Below are 20,892 nucleotides of genomic sequence, written 5' to 3'. Positions count from 1 at the left end.
TTCTAAGTCCTTATTTTTTGGAGCTTTTCTTCTACATTTAAGCTTGTGTTTCACTTATTCCTTTTGGAAAGTCTCTAGTGTTTCCAAAAATTTTAAGAAAATTAGTCTCTTGAAATACTCTTTTTACAAAAGGTTTCTGGGACCCAGTCTAAGAAGGAAAAAGATAGGTAGATATCTTTCTTGAAGATCTTTAAATACATTATGACTTTAACATGTTAGCATAGCTTTCTACCCTTGGATGCCGCTGAGGAAGCATCATCAAATTTTCTCTTCCCACCGCCACTATGTCTAAGTCAGAGTCTCCAAAAGCGCCAGAAGAGCTACAGAAGGTTTTCATTGGGAGGCTGAGCTTTGAAACAACAAACGGGAGTCATGGTGAACAATGAGGAAAGCTTGTTGACAGTGTAGTGGTGGGTGATCCCACACACCGAGGGCTCCAGCGGCTTTCAGTTCATCACCTCTGCCACTGGGGAGGAAATGGTTGCAGCTCTGAATGCAAGGTCACAAAAAGTGGTGGTAGATTTGTCTCAAGAGAAGATTCTCAAAGAGCAGGGAAAAATCAAAATGATTGAAATAGTGACTGATCGACCCAGGCAGTCACAGCAGGAGGGATTCTGCTTTTGTGAACTTTGATTACCATGACTCTGTAGATAAGAGAGTAATTCAGAAATATCATATTGTGAATGTCAGAATTATGAAGGACAGCCCTGTCCAAGCAGGAGATGTCTAGTGCTTCATCTACCCCAGGAGGTCAAAGTGATAACGGAAATGACCCCGTAAAATCAATATGAAAATGTTACCCCTTAAAGTTCCCCAGAAACGCCATCTGGGATGCCACATATGTTACTGGAGTTTGGGGTGCCATACGATATCACCATATGCTTATTAATAAATCCCCAATATTAATAAGCCCGAGAGGGTTCTTGCCTAATATTTAGAGAAGAATTCTAAATACCTGCATAAATAAATGAGGTAGCATGGTACATTTCAAGCTTTTGTTTAGTGCGAAAGATGCATAGGAGAGTGAAAGCTTTATCTAAGAGAGAGAGAAATTTGGGTTCAGCCACGTGGAGGAGCATCTAGGCCAGGAAGATTAGAGCAGGTGGCCCAAAGGCCACGTGCCCTGGAGGCACAGGGCTACAGCAAGCCCCCTCCTGGCTAGAAGCCAGGGCAAAGAAGAGAAGACTGACACACCATGTCCCAGCCTTTTAACCCACTTCCGAAGGGGAGTGGTGTGGGGCCCCATGGGCTGGCCAGCCATGGGGCCCCCATGTCAAGGTCAGTCTGATAGCTGTTGCTGTGTTTCTATCACAAGGCGGATGTTGCTAGTTTCGGTTAGGGCAATGCTTTCCAACAGTCGGGACTTTCCAGAGGAACTGAGCCTGTCTCGTAAACAACAAGATGGCACTGAGGACTATGCAGTGAGCCTGCCTGCTGCGTGAAACCTCATCTGATTAGCCCAAGGACGCGTGCACACCGTGTGAACAAACAGCAGATTGGAGTGTTCTGTGCATGGACTTGAGCCCGCTTGCAATTGGCCAGATTTTGTATATAAGCTGTGTGCCCAGGAAGGAGGGGGCCTTTTTTTCATCTCCTCTTTTCCTCCCTCCATTCTTTCTCTGTCGTTGTTATTTTCTTAATAAAAGTCTACAGAAGACTGATTAGCTGTGAGCAGCGTTGTTCCTTTGCGGGCAAGGGAGCGACAGAGTGGTTAATTAACCTGATTGGCTGGTGGGCACCCAGGTGTGCCCACTGGGGCATGGTGAAGGTATCAGGTAGGGCGTGAGGTCACACAGGGGCGTGGTGAAGGCATGGTCTTCCAGCTCACAAACCTTATCAATTTTCACCTGTATGCCTGCCTACTTCAAAAGTGGTTCTGGAAACTTTGGTGGTGGTCATGGAAGCAGATTTGGTGGTAATAACAACTCTGATTCAGAAGGAAACTGCAGCTACAATGAATTTGGTAATGATGGAAGTAATTTTGGAGGCAGTGGAGACGACAGTTGACTTTGGCATTACAACGATCAATCTTCAAATTTTGAACCCTCAATGAAGGGAGAATACTTTGGAGGTAGAATCTCTGGCAGCTGTTGTGGTGGCAGCCAATATTTTGTCAAACTATGAAATTAAGGTGACTATGGCAGTTCTATCATCATCAGTAGCTATGGCAGTGGCAGAAGTTTTGTTTGTTTGTTTGTTTTTCTATTTGATAGATAGTTAGACAGTGAGAGAGAGAGACAGAGAGCAAGGTCTTCTGTCCATTGGTTCACTCCCCAAATGGCCGCTACAGTCCGAAGCCAGGAGCTGGGTGCTTCTTCCTGGTCTCCCATGCGGATGCAGGGGCCCAAGCACTTGGGCCATCCTCCACTGCCCTCCCTGGCCACAGCAGAAAGCTGGACTGGAAGAGGAGCAACCAGGACTAGAACACGGTGCCCATATGGGATGCCGGCGCTGCAGGTGGAGGATTAACCAAGTGAGCCAAGGCGCCAGTCCCAGTGGCAGAAGTTTTTTAAAGACTGCTAGGAAACAAAGTCTAGCAGGAGGGGAAAGTCAGAGAAGTGACAGATTTGTAAACTCAGATGAGCAAAGTAGTGGCAGGGCCTAAGTGCTACAAAGAAACAGTACTCTATACTTTGTGTGTCTGTGTGGGTGCAGTCTGTTGAAATCTTTACTTAGTATATACTAAGTTGATCTTTTGTATATAAAAATAATTGAAAATGAGTCGGGATGAAGAATGGGATGGGAGAGGGAGAGGGAGATGGGATGGCTGCGGGTGGGAGGGAGGTTATGGGGGGAAGCTGCTATAATTCAAAAGTTGTACTTTGGAAATTTATATTTATTAAATAAAAGTTGAACAAAGAACATGTTTTAGGTAATACTCATGTCTTGAAGACTGTATTCATGATTAACCGTATAACAGATTCTGTTCTGTGAAAAGTGCAAAGCATTCTGACAAAGGGTTTTAATGAAGTTTTTTCTTTTTTCTTCTTTTTTTGCACCCATGATGTTGATTATTAAATGTAATAGAGTGATCATGACACTGAATAAATGTGTCTTTTTATGAAAATTAATTAGTTAACAAAGTTGCATACCATTTTACTCCTCTATCATGTAAATCATGTCTATTGCATTTTTTTTTTCACTATAATAGGCTTGGAGAAGGAGAATAGAAGGAGTGTATTACAATTTAATGAAGTTTTGGTCAAATTCCCGGAAAGAGAAAATTTCTTCTTTTTGGATTGCTGATGTAAATTGGAAAGAAATCTTGAAGTAAAGGAATTGGGATGTGTGTGTCCCGATCTTTCATATCCAGTCTAGAGAACATTACTTTGCCATGGCAATTCAGGGGCAGGAAGGCTATTCTCTGGGTAGTTTTACTGAGAACACGCTGTAAAATGATTCTGCACAACCAAAGGCAATCACACAAAAATATGATTAAGTCAGTTTCATAGTGTGTACAGACAGACACTAACCAGACTCACCTGATCAGAGTGCAAATTCCAGTTTTCCCTGTGATATAGGGGGTATCTTTAAGTTCCCAAGTGGCACAGAGAGCATCTGACTAGTGAGCTTAGTACAGAGTCACTGAAAGTGAAAAATAATGCTGAAGTTATAGATTAGTACTCAGCCCTAGCAATATCTCGACTTCAAGTGCCAGAGAAGACTTATCAGGGAGTATCTGACCAACTTCACAAAAAACATATCCTAGGGTAGACATATTGGAATATCAGGTTAAGCCACCATATGGCATGCTTGCGTTCTCTATTGCAGTGCCTGGGATCATGTCCTACCTCTGCTTCTGATCTAGCTTCCTTTTAATGCATCTTGGAGGCAGGAGAGGATGGCCCATATACTTGGATTCCTGCCTCCCATGTGAGAAACCCAGGTGGAATTACATCCTCCTGGTTTTGACCTGATCCAGTTCTGGTTATTGGAGGCACTGGAGGAGTGGAATGGCAGATTGAAGATGTCTTTCTCTGTGTATCACTCTGATTTTAAAATAAATAACCAAATCTTAAAAAAAAACTGAGGCAAGAATGAAATTTTAATATCATAATTTTTTTTAAAAAAAGAAAAAATAAGCATATTCTAAACTCATCAGCTCCGAACCTTGACACTGAAATCTGCAAAAAAAAGCATCAACCAAGTAGACAGGAAATAACCAGTACAAATCCCAAAAAAGAACATCTGAATATGAAGCACCCTTTTTACTGTCCCTAGCACCAGAAGAACACATAAATCTGCTGGAGAAATCCAAACACCATTTAGGGGAAGAGAAGAAAATTACAGAAATATGAAAACCTGAGTATTGACTTATATGGGACTAATTTAAACTGAAAACCATTATAATTAGATAATTTTGAAAAGTTAAAATCATTTAATAAAAAAGTTTTTTTCAAACTATCCATAAGAGTGAGAGTAATGAGAAAGATTAGATTCACAAATATTAAAAATTTATATATTTTACACTTTCATCAGCTGTACTATAAACATTTGCAAGATGAAACCAAGAAATTCTCAGATATAATTACAGCCAACCTCTGTTTTTCTCTGTCTTCACTCCCTCCATCTTTCTTTTAGTACCCATTAGCATGTGATGAAAGAGATGTTCTGAGAAACATATTTGCTTATTTTCTGGTCTACCTATTTACTTTCACCATAATATGCTTTCAGTGTTTCTGAATTATTCAGGTTACTCCTGAGAAAGAGAACCATTAGGAAGTGTGTGTGTGTGTGTGTGTGTGTGAGAGAGAGAGAGAGAGAGAGAGAGGTTGAGAGGGAGAGAGGGAGAAGGAGATGGGAAGGTGGAGGGGGAGGAGGAGGGAGAGGGAGAGAGGGAGAGGGAGAGAGAGAGGGAGAGGGAGAGGGAGAGACAGGGTGGGGGGAGAGACAGAGAGAGAGAGAATATATGAATTTTAAGTCCAAATGTCTATCCTAAGCTTTTAGCATCAAGATAGCCAATGGCACACATGAAGTCTAAGAGTGGTGGGTTGACGAAATTCCTCTTGCTGGTCTTGTCTCTTTTCTTTTTAGGCTTTAAAATGATTGCTGAGGCCCATCCCCATTATGGGCAATCTATTTATTCAGAGTCTACTGATTCACATGTAATAGCACCCAAAATAGTTTCCAGCCCATCCTTCTGCCTTTTCACTTGTAGTGTTCTTTATGGGTCTTTTTTCCCCTTGCTTAGCCCCCTGCTTTTTCTCCAGTCTACAACTTCATCCAGCCACATGATTTAAAAAAATATTTATTGACTTCATTTCATCTGCTTCATGGGCAGAGCAACAGAGACAGAGACACAGAAAGAGAGAGAGAGTGCATGCCTCCATCTGGTTGACTCTCCAAATTCCTGCACAGCCAGGATTCCAGAATTCCATCCAGGTGTTCCATGTAGGTGTTAGGACCCAAGCAGTGAGCCAGCATCTGCTGCCTCGCAGGATATATTTGCAGCAAGCTGAATCAGAGGCAAAGGTTCCAGGATTCTTAACAGTACTCCCAAGCCATGACTGGACCATAATGCCCACCTCAGTCTCAGGATTTCAATTGCTGCCTATACTCCAATGATGCAAATCCATCTCACTCATGATCTTACCTTTAAGCTTTAAATGTATATATTTCAATATTCACAGTAACCTTTCAGCATAACATAGACACTACTTAAATCCCTACAAACCCTAACTGGACATTCCTTCTATGCCTAATTTATCCCTAATCTTGGTGGTTTAATCTTAGTCTTTTGAGGTCTTGATACTTAGCTGGGCACACAAAGTACTAAGTGATCCAAGGTTGCCCACATTTTCCTGACACTGACTTCAACTTTTGAGATACTGGACTATATAGCACAGTGTCAAGAAGAAAACAAAGCTGAAACAATTTTGTTTTCAGACTCAGTTGAATTTTCTAAGTTAAACTGGTTAACTTTACAAGGCTTCTATATAGCAATAGTTCTGAGGCTCTGGTCTGTGGAACCCTAACTGCTCCACTTCTGATTCAGCTCCATGCTAATGCACCTGGGAAAGCAGCAGAAAATAGTCTAAGTAGTTGGGCCCCTGCACCCATGTGGGAGAGCAAGAAAACATTCCAGGCTCCTGGCTTTGGATCGACCACTTGGGGAGTGAACCAGCAGGTGGAAGACCTTTCTCTCTCTGCGTCTACCTCTCTGTAACTCTGCCTTTCCAATAAATAAATGAATCTTTAAAAAAAAATTAAGCAAAAACAGAATGTCAATTTCACTTTAGATTGTTCTTGAAAAATAATTTTAATTAATTAAATTGAATATTTTTCCTTTTAATACATTTGTGTGACAAAAATGAGAAATGTGCTAAAACATTTAACCTGCATAGCAAAAAACCATAATGGTATCCAAAAAAGCTCTTAAGTGATTAGAATTGCAAACTGAAATAATTTTTCACAAAATAATATTTTAAGATGAAAGAATGACAAAAAGACAAATCATAGTTATTCATACATGGATATTTGGCATATATTTCCTCAATACTGAACAAAACTAGTCTGACATCTCAAAGAAAACAATTTACAATATTGTTGCCAGTGAAAACATTTAAGCTTTCAAGCAAATTTAGAATTTGGGAAAACGTAGGTTTGCCAACATGAGATTGACAGCTTCCCAGTACCACAAGCCTTTTCTGATTAGCTGATGCTATCTTTTAACTGTATAATAAAAGGTTAACCTTTGGGAGAGCTGTATTAATTAGTGATTTAATGAACAAGCATGATGGTACAAAATCACGCATGGGTAGAAGATCCATTCAAAATGTAACTGAGATCAATGTCATTTCCTGTAACAGGATACAGAAAGTTTATTGGCATTGTTTGATTCCTTGTATTCTATTTTTATCTGAAAGGCAGAGAGACACAGCGTGGGAGGCAACCAGTCATCCTATCTATTGGTTCACTGCATAAATGTCCAGGAACCAAGAATTCAATGCAGGTCTCCCATATTGGTGGCACGGTCTAAACTACAGGAGCTGTCTTTCTGCTCCTCTTCATTTACATATTATCGGGAAGCTCAAACCAGAAGCAGATTTGGGACTTGAATCCAGGCCCCCTAATGTGTGAAGTGGGCATCCCAAGTAGCATCTTAAGTGCTCTGCCAAACACTTGTATTACACTACCTTTTATAAAACTATCACTAATCCAGCTTTAGTGTAGCATAAAAGAATACACAAAATTATGTTAAAATACTCCAGTTTCTATCTGCATATCTATATAAGGCTTCTTGAAAAGGTTCATGGAAAATGGAATTAAAAGATGCTTATTTTGGTGCAAAAATTTTTGAAATCCATACATAGTGTTTGTTCATATTATGTATTGTCCATGATTTTTTGAAGACTTCTCATATATGTCAACCAAAAAAACATATGGTGCATATATAGCAGATGTAATAACCTATCTTCCATTAATCAAGAAATCTAAAATAATGTAAAATGGTGTCTCTATTCTTACTGAATTTTAAAATTTGAAATATATAACTATTTTAATAAAAATAATTTAAGCTTTAATAATGCTATTTATGTTAACATGTGGAAATCTTACTGATGGTATTTGAAAGAGAATTAATACATAAATTAGAATCTTTCAGCTTTAGTTTCTAACATGGTAAATACAAATAGGCATACATCATGTTATAAAAACTCTTTAGGGAACCCGGTGCTGTGGCCTGGCAGATAAAGCCGCCTTCTCCAGTGCCAGCATCCTATATGGGTGCCTGTTTGAGTCCCAGCTGCCCCATTTCCAATCTAGCTCTCTGCTATGGCCTGGGAAAGCATCCTTGTGGGAGACATAGGAGAATCTCTTGGTTCCTAGCTTTGGATGGGTGCAGCTCTGACTGTTGGAGCAATATGGGGAGCGAAGCAGCAGAGGGAAGACCTCTCTCTCTCTCTTTGCCACTGCCTCTCTGTAACTCTGACTTTCAAATAAATAAATAAATAAATAAACCTCTTAAGGTCCTCAACATGTTTTAAGAGTATAACAAGGATCCTGAGATCAAAGTTTTGCAAACTATCCTTACACTGATACTTACTGTAAGCTGCAAACAACTGACAAACATTTTTATTACTGATTTCTAACATTAAATATTTCTAATTTAAAAATTTTATTTTTAAAAAATATGTATTTAAGAGGAAAAAAGGGAGGAAGAGAGACATAGAGAGATAAAGAAAGGAAGATATCTTCTAGCCACTGGTTCACTTCCCAAATTCCTACAATATCTGAGTTTCCTATATGAGTGTCAGGGACTCAAGTACCTCAGCCATCATTGGGTGTCTACTTGCATCCTACAGTCCTTTTATTGTATCCTCTCATGGTGAAACAGGGTGAGAGAGCTCTCTGGGGTCTCTTTGATAAGGGTATTAGTCCAGTTCATGAGAATTCTGCCTTCATGACCAAATTATCTCCCAGAGGTACAACCTCTTAATATCACAATGAAGGTTAGAATTGAATATATGAATTTTAGAGGGCACACAAATATTTAAAACACTGCCACAAGTGATCCAATTCTAACCAATAAAAATCAGAGAAAAGTTTGGCAAAAGTGTATAAAGAATTATTCATAACATTTAAAAAAAACTGTGAAGTATCTTTTTATGTTTTAATCACATATTTTTATTAACATAAAGAGAATAGATTTCACACATTCCATAAATGCAGTTCCAATAAGACAACCACACAATCTTCCCTGCTCCCCTCCCAGCCCACCCCTATACTTCCTCCCCATTTTGTTTCATCAATTTTTGCAAAGACCCAATTTTAATGCACTCTATATTCACTGACAATTCACCACTAACCATATCACTTCAAATGTCTCTATATGATTTAAGTTGAAAATAGTAACTACACTATCAGGCAGGTACCTGTGGGTAAGGATATAGAAAGGACATGACAACACTGTTTTGATATTATGTCCACTGACTTTGAGATTTTCTCTCCATTTGGAGTTCACATTATTTGAGCCAATGATTTGTCTTATTATTAAACTAATTTGAATCATATTTTTAATCTGTGTAGCAAAAGGCATCCTTAGCCATAAGAAATGTATTTTTTATTATCAAATTTCTCATAAAAATAATTTTATAGACTTTTTTTTTTACCCTCAATTGTTGCTTTCTTGCCATAGGGAATAATTTACAGGGAAACCGATGTCAAAGTTATTCCATTTGTCTAGAACACCCTCTGCCCATTTGGCTGACTGATTCAGCCCCCAGGTAAAGTCTTTTGAATCTTTGGCTTTATATTTTTCATAGTAATAAGGATTTATGATACTGTACTAACAGGCTGTTTAACTACAATTACTGGTGTCTTAAGTGCATTCTTTTCACACTTTTGAGAGCTAAATTTGAGAGTATTATTATACTAACTCAAATATTATCTTAATGGCTATCCAATGATTTTACTCTGTTTTTCAAGATTTATTTATTTTATTTGAAAGTCAGAGTTACAGAGAGTCAGAGGCATAGAGAGGAGACAGAGAGAGTTGTCTTCCATCTGCTGGTTCACTCCCCAGATGAGTGCAACAGCCAAAGCTGGGCAGATCTGAAGCCAAGAGCCAGAAGCTTCTTCCAGGTCTTCCACACAGGTGCAGGGGCCCAAGGACTTGGGCCATCTTCTACTGCTTTCCAAGGTCATAGCAGAGAGCTGTATCCGAAGTGGAACATCTGGGACTTGAACCAGCACCCATTTGGGATGCCAGCCCTGCAGGTGGCGGCTTTACCCATTATGCTGCAGCATAGGCCTTGGATTTTACTTCTATTCAAAATTCACACTACTGGGACCAGTATTGTGGCGTAGCAATAAAGTCACTGCCTACAGTGCCAGCATCCCATATGGGCACCAGTTTGAGTCCCAGCAGCTCCACTTCCAATCCAGCTCTCTGCTATGGCCTGGGACAGCTGTAGATGATGGCCTAAGTCCTTGAGCTCCTGCACCTGTATGGGACCCAGAAGAATCTCCTGGCTCCTGGCTTCAGATCAGCACAGCTCTGGCCATCGTGGTCAATTGGAGAGTGAACCAGCGGATGGAAGACCTCTCTCTCTCTCTCTCTCTCTCTCTCTCTGTAACTCCAACTTTCAAACAAATGAATAAATCTTTAAAAAAAAAAAAAGTACACTATTGATGCCTTGTATAACATGTTCTCCATGTGAAAAAAAAATCAATAGACTGAAATGTAAGCTAACCACAAAGTTCATTTCCTTTACCTAGAACCTCAAAATCTTCCCATAAATTATGCTTTGCTTTCATGTAAGAAACCGCATAACTAAAAGTGGCCTAAGATCACTAATTTTTCTATAATGAAAAATGCCTGAAGGTGGGTAATCCCAGGATTGATTCAACAGGACAAGAATGCCAGGATTCTGGGTCCGGTTACCAGTGATTTTCTCCCTTCTCTTCATGATCTGCAGACTGCTACAGCTCCACTTGACCTCCTCGATTTACACAAGTCACAGTCTTATGCAAGGGAGGGCACAAGTCTTTTTTACATCCTCTTTTTTTTCTTTATCAGAAAAAAAAAATATTCCCACAGAAAACCATGGCAAGCTACTCCTCCTGCCATATGGCAAACCCAAAGCAAGCATTAGGAAAGTGTCATGGGGTTATCACGATGGTCTCCATATCCTTTCCTTATAATGTTAATGCTCAGAATATGAACAAAATCGGATTCCTGTTGGTAAGACGGGGAAAAGCCTGAACACTGACAACAAGAAATACCTCCTCCTTACCATTTTTAATATGAACTGTAATTTACCTTTGTTTCTCCTAAATAACTTGACTTTATCTAAGTGGAATCCATCACTCACCATTGTGGTAATGAGCAATGTTTTCATCAACTTCCAAAGATAAGACAAATGTTAGCACAAACCAAGGGGAATGAGAAGGACTGTTATTAGAAAAGAATCAGTATCTTCACAAATCAGTCAACTCTGTCTAATGGACAGGGTGAGTGTGATTTAACAAATAGTGCATATTTCTTAAAAGAATGACATTTTAGCATAATATTAGGAATGACATAATCTCAAAAGGAAAGGTACTTTTAGTGAAGAGTAACACAGCTGTAAACCTCCTGTGATAACTAATGGAGAAATGGTAGATAAGTGTAACATTTTATGTTTTAAAGTCCCTCTGGTCCAGTACTTATCTTCATCCCAATAGTGCGAGGCAATTACACATTAGAAGCAATATCTAAACAAACTAAGGCATAGGAGTAAAATTTTAAAAATAGAAATCTATTTGTACAAATTATTTTCCTATCATTTTGAAGGCTTTTTACTATTTTCCTGTAAAGAAGTCAGGCAAAGAATAAAGAAGCTAAAGGGAAAGGTTGGAAAGAGGAACTATTCATTCAAAGGGCTTTCTGGGCCATTATGACGTCAAAAGTGCATGAAATGGAGGTTGAGGAATTGAAAGCACATGCACATGAAAAACACATCTGAACTATAGAAACAATAATCACAGTTACATAGATAATATTTACTTCTACTCAAAGTGTGGGGTCTGGGAGTGGCATTTGGGGTAGTAGTTAAGACGCCACTTGGGGCACCTATATCCCACATGAGAATGCCTGAATTCAAGTCTCAGCTGTGCTCTCAATTCCAGCTTCCAGTTAATATGCACACTTGGAGGCAGCAGGTGATGGCTCATGTGGTTATGTCTCTGCCCTGGATTAAGGCCTTCATTGAGTTCCCAGCTCCTGGTTTCAGCTTGGTCCAACTGTTGCAGGTATTTGGAAAGTGAATGAAAATCCCTTCCTCTCTTTCTTCTCTTCCTCCTCCCCCTCCTCCACCTACTCCCCCTTCTATTTCTTTCTCTGTCGCTTTCAGCTAAATACAATCATCAATCAATCAGTTTTTAAAAAGTGGGATCCATATGAATTCCTAAATTATATTTAAAATTTAAAAATTTAGTGTTGACATTATTTTCCACTTATCCTCCTACGTTTCAAGTTCCATTTCTTCTAAGAAGTCTTCCATGATTTATTTAGCTAAAAGTAATTCTGTCTACTTAGCTGAATTCTTACAAAGAACAATAAATGATGAAAGAACACTTTCTTAACTGAAAATATTTTTTAAAAAATTAGCTCATGTATTCAACAAATATTTCCTGACCTCCTACATGTACAAGAGTCCCTCAGGGTACTAGACATATACTAGTCATCAGGAAGACAAAAATCTTTCATGCAGTTCACTTTATTGTTGGAGAAACCAACAATGAACATGATAAATAAAATGTACCTAGAATTAAGTGCTCAGGAGGATAAATAAAAAAGAAGTTATATAACATTTGTATATGTGGTTTGTCGCTCCTCCGCGGGCTTGCGGGAGAACGACACCGGACCGGACACTGTCTCTGTCTCTTTGTCTCTGTAGTTTCCCTCCGGTATTTTCCCAGCTTTCCTCCTCCCGTCCGAATCCAAGTCATGGAACCACTTGTCGCTCCCCAACTCGCGGAGGAACGACACCGGACACTGTTTTCTTTCCCCGGTCCTTCCCGGATTTGCTGCCGCTCCCCCGCCTCCGTGGAGGAGCGGCACCAATGAGCTCTCCAACCGACTCTCTCAGGGGGGCCCTGGATGTTGTCTCTCTCCCCCTTTTATAGTCCTCTCCCACCAATCCGTGCTCCGCTGCCCGTGTGCTGAGCACGCCGCTTTCTTCCAAACAGGGGTTTGGTCAGGAATCAGCTAATTAACGAAGCAGCTGTGTAAGATTTGTTTCCTCTCTCTCAGCACCATATGGTGGGAGATCAGATGCATAGAGTTAGTTTCAGTCCACAGTCTCAGTACTTATTTGTCTCCCGGGTGCCCCGCCATGTTGCGGGAGACAGACCCTGTTCCCCACAGTGGTTAAAATTTATATAGGATGACTGTGAAAGATCTCATTGAGAAATGATTTTTGATTAGCAATCTAGAAGTAACAAGATGAACTCCTTGGAAATTTGGTTAAAAAGCAATCCATGTAGAGGGAAGTGAAAATACAAAAGTTCCTGTAAAGGAAATGTGTTTAGAATGTTGGAAGAATGAGTAATGATGGAGCAAATGAGTGAAGGTAAAAAGTAGAGAATGATATCAACAGATCAAGGAAGAATATACATGTAGATCATGCAAGGACTTATTTGTTAAATGTATCTGTCATTGATTAGTTTTTACAGTAAACAATGCAGAAATATTTCTGTATTTGAACACTCACAGAACACTCTAAGGTCACTTTCTTAGTGGTCATTATTGTTCTTCGCATGGGATCATAGCTTTTCTTCTTTATTAGGTCATAAGATTAACTCAAATTAATAATTTTGTTCCTTACATTACACTAAGCAAATTGTCCACCATAAAAACAAAAGAGTAGTATTTCCTTGGCAATATGTACAGTACAACTTGACTATTTGTATCACACACTTTTTGAACTGGCATCTGGTCTTTCTGCTCCTTTAGTTTCTCTCCATAAAGGAAATAAACAATGCAAAAGAATGATTACAAATGAAATTGAATCTTCTTACCATGTTAGACTTCACTGTGGATGTATAGAAAAACCTTTATTCTGAAGATATTCCTCAGTTTTTTTATAGAATAAAGAACCATACTTGTTGCACAATTGAAATAGCTTCAGGCAGAAACAGAATCAATCATGAAGATGTTTGAAGATCAGAACTACAAGGCAAATGCAGTCAACCATAGATGGTCAGATCCTGTTGACAATCTGGTAGACAAACATTGTTTGAGACAGGAATATTTATATATGCTTTATAGTTACGCCAAATTCCAGTATCAATGTGTGAATTACTCAGGAGCAGCAAAATGTTGAGTGTTTATAGGGTTGGTTCCAACAACAGAGACAAATGCTTTAAATTCACTCTGGGGGAAACTGGCTTTTGAAATTTTCATGCAGAATTAGGCTGCAGCCATAGAAGACCTTACCTGCTGAAAAAAGACAATAGTTAATAACTATAAGTTCTTCACACTAGTTTCTTCATCAGCAAATATGGCTCATTCATTGGTCTGTTTTCTTCAATTCACTCCAAGGATCTCAATAATATTATGGATTTCTACCTTTACAAGCCATAGTATCTCAATGCAATTCAGACGTGTCTACATATTCCACATTAATTGACCACTGCAGTCATAACAAGTAAAGATGCTTGAAAACACTGGCAGAAGCTAAAAGATCTACGGCAAGTTATTCACAAAGAGTCTCTTTTCCCTTCCAACTTAATAATTTACTTATGATTTTTGAGATAACATATTTTTATTAATATAAATATAATTGGTTTCATGAATTTCATAGAATTCTAAAAATATTTTAATACTTCCCTCTCTTACTCCTCCTACTTTCTTTTTTCTTTTTCATTTTTTGATATGTATGTTTAATTTAATTTATAATCACAGGCTTAATGTGCCACTAAATAATTAGTTCAACAAGTAAAAAGTAGGAATACCATTGTTTGGAAGGAATATAGACAAAGGCTATAAACAATAATCAAATCCCAAGATGTCAATTTCATTCAACAGGTGTCTTACACCTTCAAAGTCCCAATTAAAGAATTTGTTGAATACTCCTATGTTAACTTTGACTTTGATGAGGCTCAGATAGAGCTGAGGGACTGTGACTCAGTTCTTATGAATGACTTCCTTTTGGTGCCTTGTCTTGAGGATGTCATTGAAAATTCCAGTCTCTTCCTTTTTGAGACTTTTCGTCATATCCACCAGTATATCAGCATTAACATATTGGCAGACACACTGAACATGACTTCAGAAGAAGTTGAAATGTAGGTTATGAATTTGGTTAGGAATGCAAGACTTGATGCCAAGATTTTTTTTATTCCAAATTGGGTCATGTGTTTATGGGCAACAATGCAGTCTCAACCTATCAGCAATTGATTGAAAAGACAAAAAGCCTTTCTTTCAGAAGCCAAATGTTAACCATTAGTATTAAGAAACTTTATCAGAATAGTAAGTCAGAGGCTCCTAGTTGGGCAACTCAAGACTTTGGCTTCTACTGAAGAATGGCAAAGAAAAGAAGGAAAAATCTATAGGGGGCCGGTGCTGTAGCGTACTGCAGCAGCCTGCAGTGCCAGCGTCCCGTTTAGGTGAGGGTTCAAGTCTCAGGCTGCTCCACTTCCGATACCATTCTCTGCTATGGCCTGAGCAAGCAGTAGAAGATGGCCCAAGTCCTCGGACCCTTGTACTCATGTGGGAAGCTGGGAAGAAGCTTCTGGCTGTTGGCTTTGGATCTGCACAGCACCGGCCGTTGCAGCCAATTGAGGAGTGAACAAGCGGAAGGAAGACCTCTCTCGCTAGACTGCCTCTCCTCTCTCTGTGTAACTCTGACTTTCAAATAAATAAATAAATCTTAAAGAAATGGCAACTGTAAAAAAAAAAACTATAGGAAGAAAGATGAAATAATAAAAACATTTTTAAAATCTGTGGAAATGTTTAGGTTTTTAACACAGACCCTGTCATGAAGTCGGTACGTTAGGATCAAAGGCAGGAGCGATAAACTTTCTGCCACACTGTAAATTCCCAGTACAAGCTTTAATTTTTCATTAGTAGCACTGAAAAAATATTACTGCATAGGTATGTTATAGTTCAGTTTTTGAAGTTTTCCAGGCTTCTTTGAGGCACACCTCACTGTTATGTACACTGGTGATTTAACCATGCCCCTAGGTATCCCTTTTCTCCTGCATTTGATGCAGCCCAACAAAGCTTCTGTTTGGAAATAAATTTGACTACCCTGTCAAAAAAAAAAAGAAAAAGAAATAATAAAAACATTTTATTAAGTGACATATTTTAGAGACAATACATTAAGTATAACTTTTGGACAATTTGAATAACATCAGCTGTGGTTGATTAGAAAGACTACAACTTAAATCACTAAATTGATCTTTACTGGTGTTTTCATCATAGACAAATGATCACAAACTTGGCTCCTCCTCACATCAGCCAAAGTAGGATTCTGCAATATTTTGCAAGTTTTATTTAGATGTAATACAAACACCTGATTCTTTACCCTATGTACATAAATACCTAACAAAGTTTTGTTTAAGACCACTGTGTTCTGTAAATGTCCCCCAGATAGTATCAAACATTTAGCCTAATAGTTAAAATAGCCATTTTCTTCGAGGACTTGTGTTCAACTCCCAGCTCCTGACTCCAATTTTCTGCCAATGAAGACCCTCGGAGGCAGCAGTGGGAGTAAGAACTCCGAGATGGCCAAAGTAATTGGGTTCCTACCACCCACAAGTGAGACCCAGATGAAGCTTCTGGCTCCTGGCTTCAGGCCAGCCAAGACATGGCTGTTGTGGACATTTGAGGAGTCAACCAGTATATGGGCATGCTTTCTTTTTCTCTCTTTCACTAAATCAATAAAACTTTTTAAATGATTCATTTATTATTTATTTGAAAGAGTTAGAGAGAATTTCCCATCTGCTGGTTCACTCCCCAAATGGCCACAAAGACTGGGGTTGGGCCAGGCTGAAGCCAAGAGCCAAGAGTTTCAACCCACTTGGGTACAGGGGTGCAAGTACTTGGGGTATCTTCTGCTGTTTTTTTCCCAGGCCATTAGCAGGGAAATGGATAGGAACTGGAGAAAACAGGCCTTGAACAAAGACACGTATAGGATGCTGGCATCACAGCAGTGGCTTTACCTGCAATGTCACAATGCTGACCCCATAAAACTTTTGTAAAAAGGATTTCAAAAAGTTCCCAGGTGATACATATCCATTCAATAAATCAACAACAACAAAAATTCAACAAGTGTCTTGGCAAGCATTATGGAGATGTGGTGATGAATATGATAGACATTATCACTATCCACATAAAACTAATAGCCTAATGGAGAAGGAAATCATTATTTGTGGTTGTTATGCTTATGATTCTAGACTAACATGTAAATATGAAGGTTAATAGTAAATAATGTAATTGATAGTGCCCTTACTACATGCCAAACACATGTGAAGCACTTTATAGGTATTATTTTCCTCAATATTCATACAACCCAGAGAGGTATGTATCATTACTATTGAATAAATAGAAATACTTAGGAACTTACAGATGCAAAATTTGGACACTTTAGTAGAACCAGAATTTGAAACCATATCTTCCTTTCTTCAATTTTTTATTCTTAACCCCATAAACAGTTTCTAACCTGTTACCTCTAGGGAATCATCTAAAGTCATATATTTACTCAGTAATTCTGCATGGCTAAATACGACAGACAGAAGTATGGTTCAATGTTTCTCCATATCAGTTACCCTACCATGTCTGAGGACAGTAAATGGCCTTACAACATCCAAGTGATGATTTGTTACTTGACATATTATTGAAATTGAGAATGCGGATGACCATAGTTAAAAAGGGCAATGAAGATCGTAGAAAGAATTTAGGACTACTCAAAGACTTTCTAATTAACTGTTATTTCAGTAGTGTTTAGATATTACTTTATAAACACTTGCTTAGATGAATTTTGAGAATGCAATTTATGATATCATGTCATAATTTGTTAACATATATCTTTGAAAATTTCAAAACAGTTTGATTTGTTCCTTTTTCTATGAAATAGAGAGCTAAATGCCAAAGACTTTAAAGGAAATATATTATATTTGAGTTTTATGGGGAGGTTAATAATGATTTATCTGATTAATACTTTGTCCCCACTTAAAATTTTATGAACTAATCTCCACTGATAGGGCTGCAAACACAGTCAGGAAACATTATCATATTCTCTGGAACACACTCTTTGAGTCATTTTCTGATAGGAGTATTCTCCATAGGTGCACCTCTGCATGCTCTTCCTAGGATTTTAAGAACTCCTGAACTCTGTATCGCATTGAATCTATAAATTGCTTTTGGGAGAATGGACGTTTTGATGATACTGATTCTTTCAATCCATGAGCATGGAAGATTTTTCCATTTGTTGGTATCCTCTTCTATTTCTTTCTTTAAGATTTTGTAATTCTCATCATAGAGTCAGAACACATTATCATATTCTCTGGAAAACACTCTTTGAGTTATTTTCTGATAGGAGTATTCTCCACAGCTGCGCCTCTGCATGCTCTTCCTGGGATTTTAGGAGCTCCTGTACTCTGTGAGATATATAGGGCTATTGACAGTGAACCATTTTAAACACAAATTATCAAGGACTTAGAAATGTACCCTCATTTATGAATAATATTTCCTAGCAACCCCACTCCACTTTGAACTCATAAAATATTTCCTGTTAAGGTATTCATTCAGAATCATCTTCCTATGCTGATTTTTCACACTCCTCCAAAAGTCAGCATATATTCTTTGGAGCCTTTATTGCTTGCAATAAAAAGTCTGAACATGATCAGTGTTTCCTCATTTTAGTCCTTTTAGCCAAGATTCAGTGGAGTCATAGGGCAGAATCACATTTTGTTGTTTGACTTCCATGAAATCAATGTAATATTCTTTCTCAAACTATCTTATTCTTTGCACCAAATAATGCCAGTAGCCAAGCCTGAACTTTATGCTTGGTTTTCTTTTCATGTCAATTGTCAGTACTACCACTGACCCATTTTATTTTACAGAAAAAAGTATCCAGTATCATCTTCTACTCTCAGTTCTCATATTCATGCCCATTCTAATCTTCAAGACATAAAAATAATTTCAGCTACCATGAATTATCACAAAGAATAAAATGATCTATTTAAGAGGTGATCTTCAAAGATTTGTATATATTTTACTCCCCTTACTGGTTTGAACATATTGCAAGGGCTTGCATTATACTTGTTTATATTCATAATTCTTTGTACTAGGTAAACATTCTACTATGCTCTTTGCTTCATTTTATAAAAATAAATCATCTCTGAAAGTAAGATAGAAAGACAATTTCCTTATCTCTGATGCTCCTAGAAGTGGCATTTAACATTGGACTTAAGTTACTGAAAATAGAGGATCCAGTATCTCATTTTTTTCAGTGGTTTTTCAAACATTGATGAGAACTCACTGGATTTTAAGTTCCTGGAGTCCAGAGACTTGATCTATGACTATTTCATCTTGACTATGAAAGGTTGTGGGAATTGAGAAGCAGGAATAATAGAAAATAATTAATGGTCTGTGAAGGTTAAGATAAGAGAAGCAGTCATGTATGACTGCTCTGCTATGTTGTGAGGACAGTAGGAAGAGGGTGGATTAACAGTAGTAGCAGGGAATATGCACATGTTTCTACGTTTAAGAGCTGATCTACATTGCACTTTGATTTATAAGTTATGCTAGTTTGAGATGAAAATGTTTTGTGCTCTTGTGATAACATTATCAGGGAACAGCTGTCTGGAGGTGGTACATCAGAGAGCAGCTGGGTGGAGGTGGAAATAATCAACTCCTTCTTGGGGGAAAAACACATTTAAAATGGAGTCTAACTTCTGTGGAAAGAAGTTCGCAGTATCACACTGGAGCAAGGTACTAGATATTTACATCAACTGCATATATGATTGGATAAACCTTATCACGTAGCTGGAGATTTTGACCTTCCTGTTTCTAAGAGAGTCAAATGCCCAAGCCAATCATTGCCAATCAGTTAGTATCATACATTCTGCATTGCACATCAGGTGTTCGCACATATCTGACCTTCACTAAATGAATTAAATGACATCTTATACCATTTATGCCATCAACTGTATAGCCAGTAGAAGTAGAATTTAAAAATAGAGCTCAAAAAGACTTAAATTTAATAGCCATTTTTATAGAAATCAGATAACAGCATATAATTTCAATAAAATAATTAGGCATGTTAATAAGCATAGAAAAATAGTGAAAATATAAATAAAATGAATTTTACTCAAATAATTTTGGTATGCGATTATAGCTACGAAGATATTTGAACACACATGGTGGGTAACATAAGCAGGTAGTTAAATTTTGAATTAAGGAGTTTTTAATGTGATAATTCTGCTACCTATATAAAATTTTGATTTATTTCCAAGTAAGAGAAATAATCTCTGTAAATGGCAATCTTAATTTAACCAGATGTATACTAAAGAGAAACAGGAATTTATATAGATATATTTAGAAACAGAATATTTGGAAGTTAAATATAAATAGTAAAATCTCTCTAGTCTTTTTAGATATGCATTTAACATTATACCTTATTAGACTTTAAAAGATATTGTCTGCATCCTGATCCAGTATCTGTTTATATAATGAAATTATATTTAAGTAAATCATTTAAGAAAAAACACTTTCACTGGTTTAATGCTGCAAAGAAACTGTGTTCATTATGATTTTCATATTATCTATTCAGTCTCAAAGCTACAAGAGTCTTATTTAAAAAAAGATTCATTCATTTATTTAAAAGGCAGAGTTATATAGATAGATGGAAAGACGAAAGACGGGGAAAGGGAAAAGTTTTCCAACCACTCCCCAAACGGACAAAGTCAGGAGCCTGGAACTTCATCCGGGTCTCCCACATGAGTGGCAGGGGTTCGAATACTTGTACCCTCTTCTTTTGCTTTTTTAGGCACATTAGCAGGAAGTCGGACTGAAAGTGTAGCAACCAGGAGTAGAACATGTGCTCATATGGGATGCAGGCATTACAGGCAGCAGCTTAAATCACTGTCCCACAGTGCCAGCCCCAAGATTCTTATTTATTTTAATATGCATTGTGCTATGTGGAGAAGTTAATGTACAGAAGTAAATACTATTCATTTTTGATTAAAATTAAATATTAACCTTAAATGCCTGACAGTGAACTGTTTTTAATTTTATTTTACTTTTTCAAGAACAAATACATTAAATAACCCAAGCTTAGAGATATTGTTCTGTGACATTTTCCAGCAAAGAACTAAGAAAATGTAATGGAGTTGAAGATGACACACTGTGAACTGTCAGTGTCTTATGGGAAGAATAAGGTTATCAAAAACCCTTTGGCTGTA

The 20,892-nt window shown here is 37.9% G+C and overlaps 1 pseudogene; it reads left to right on the top strand.

The window, feature by feature from the left end:
- Positions 1 to 1,897: 1,897 nt before the first annotated feature.
- On the top strand, positions 1,898 to 15,003 carry LOC100348909 (eukaryotic translation initiation factor 3 subunit E pseudogene; annotated as a pseudogene).
- The last annotated feature ends 5,889 nt before the right edge of the window (positions 15,004 to 20,892 follow it).

The sequence above is a fragment of the Oryctolagus cuniculus genome, chromosome 7, assembly GCF_051225735.1.
Source record: "Oryctolagus cuniculus isolate XC-2025 breed Fujian yellow rabbit chromosome 7, ASM5122573v1, whole genome shotgun sequence".
NCBI classification, from domain to species: domain Eukaryota; kingdom Metazoa; phylum Chordata; class Mammalia; order Lagomorpha; family Leporidae; genus Oryctolagus; species Oryctolagus cuniculus.
The sequence above is the reverse complement of the archived record's forward strand: the minus strand, read 5'-3'. Positions and strand labels throughout refer to the sequence as shown.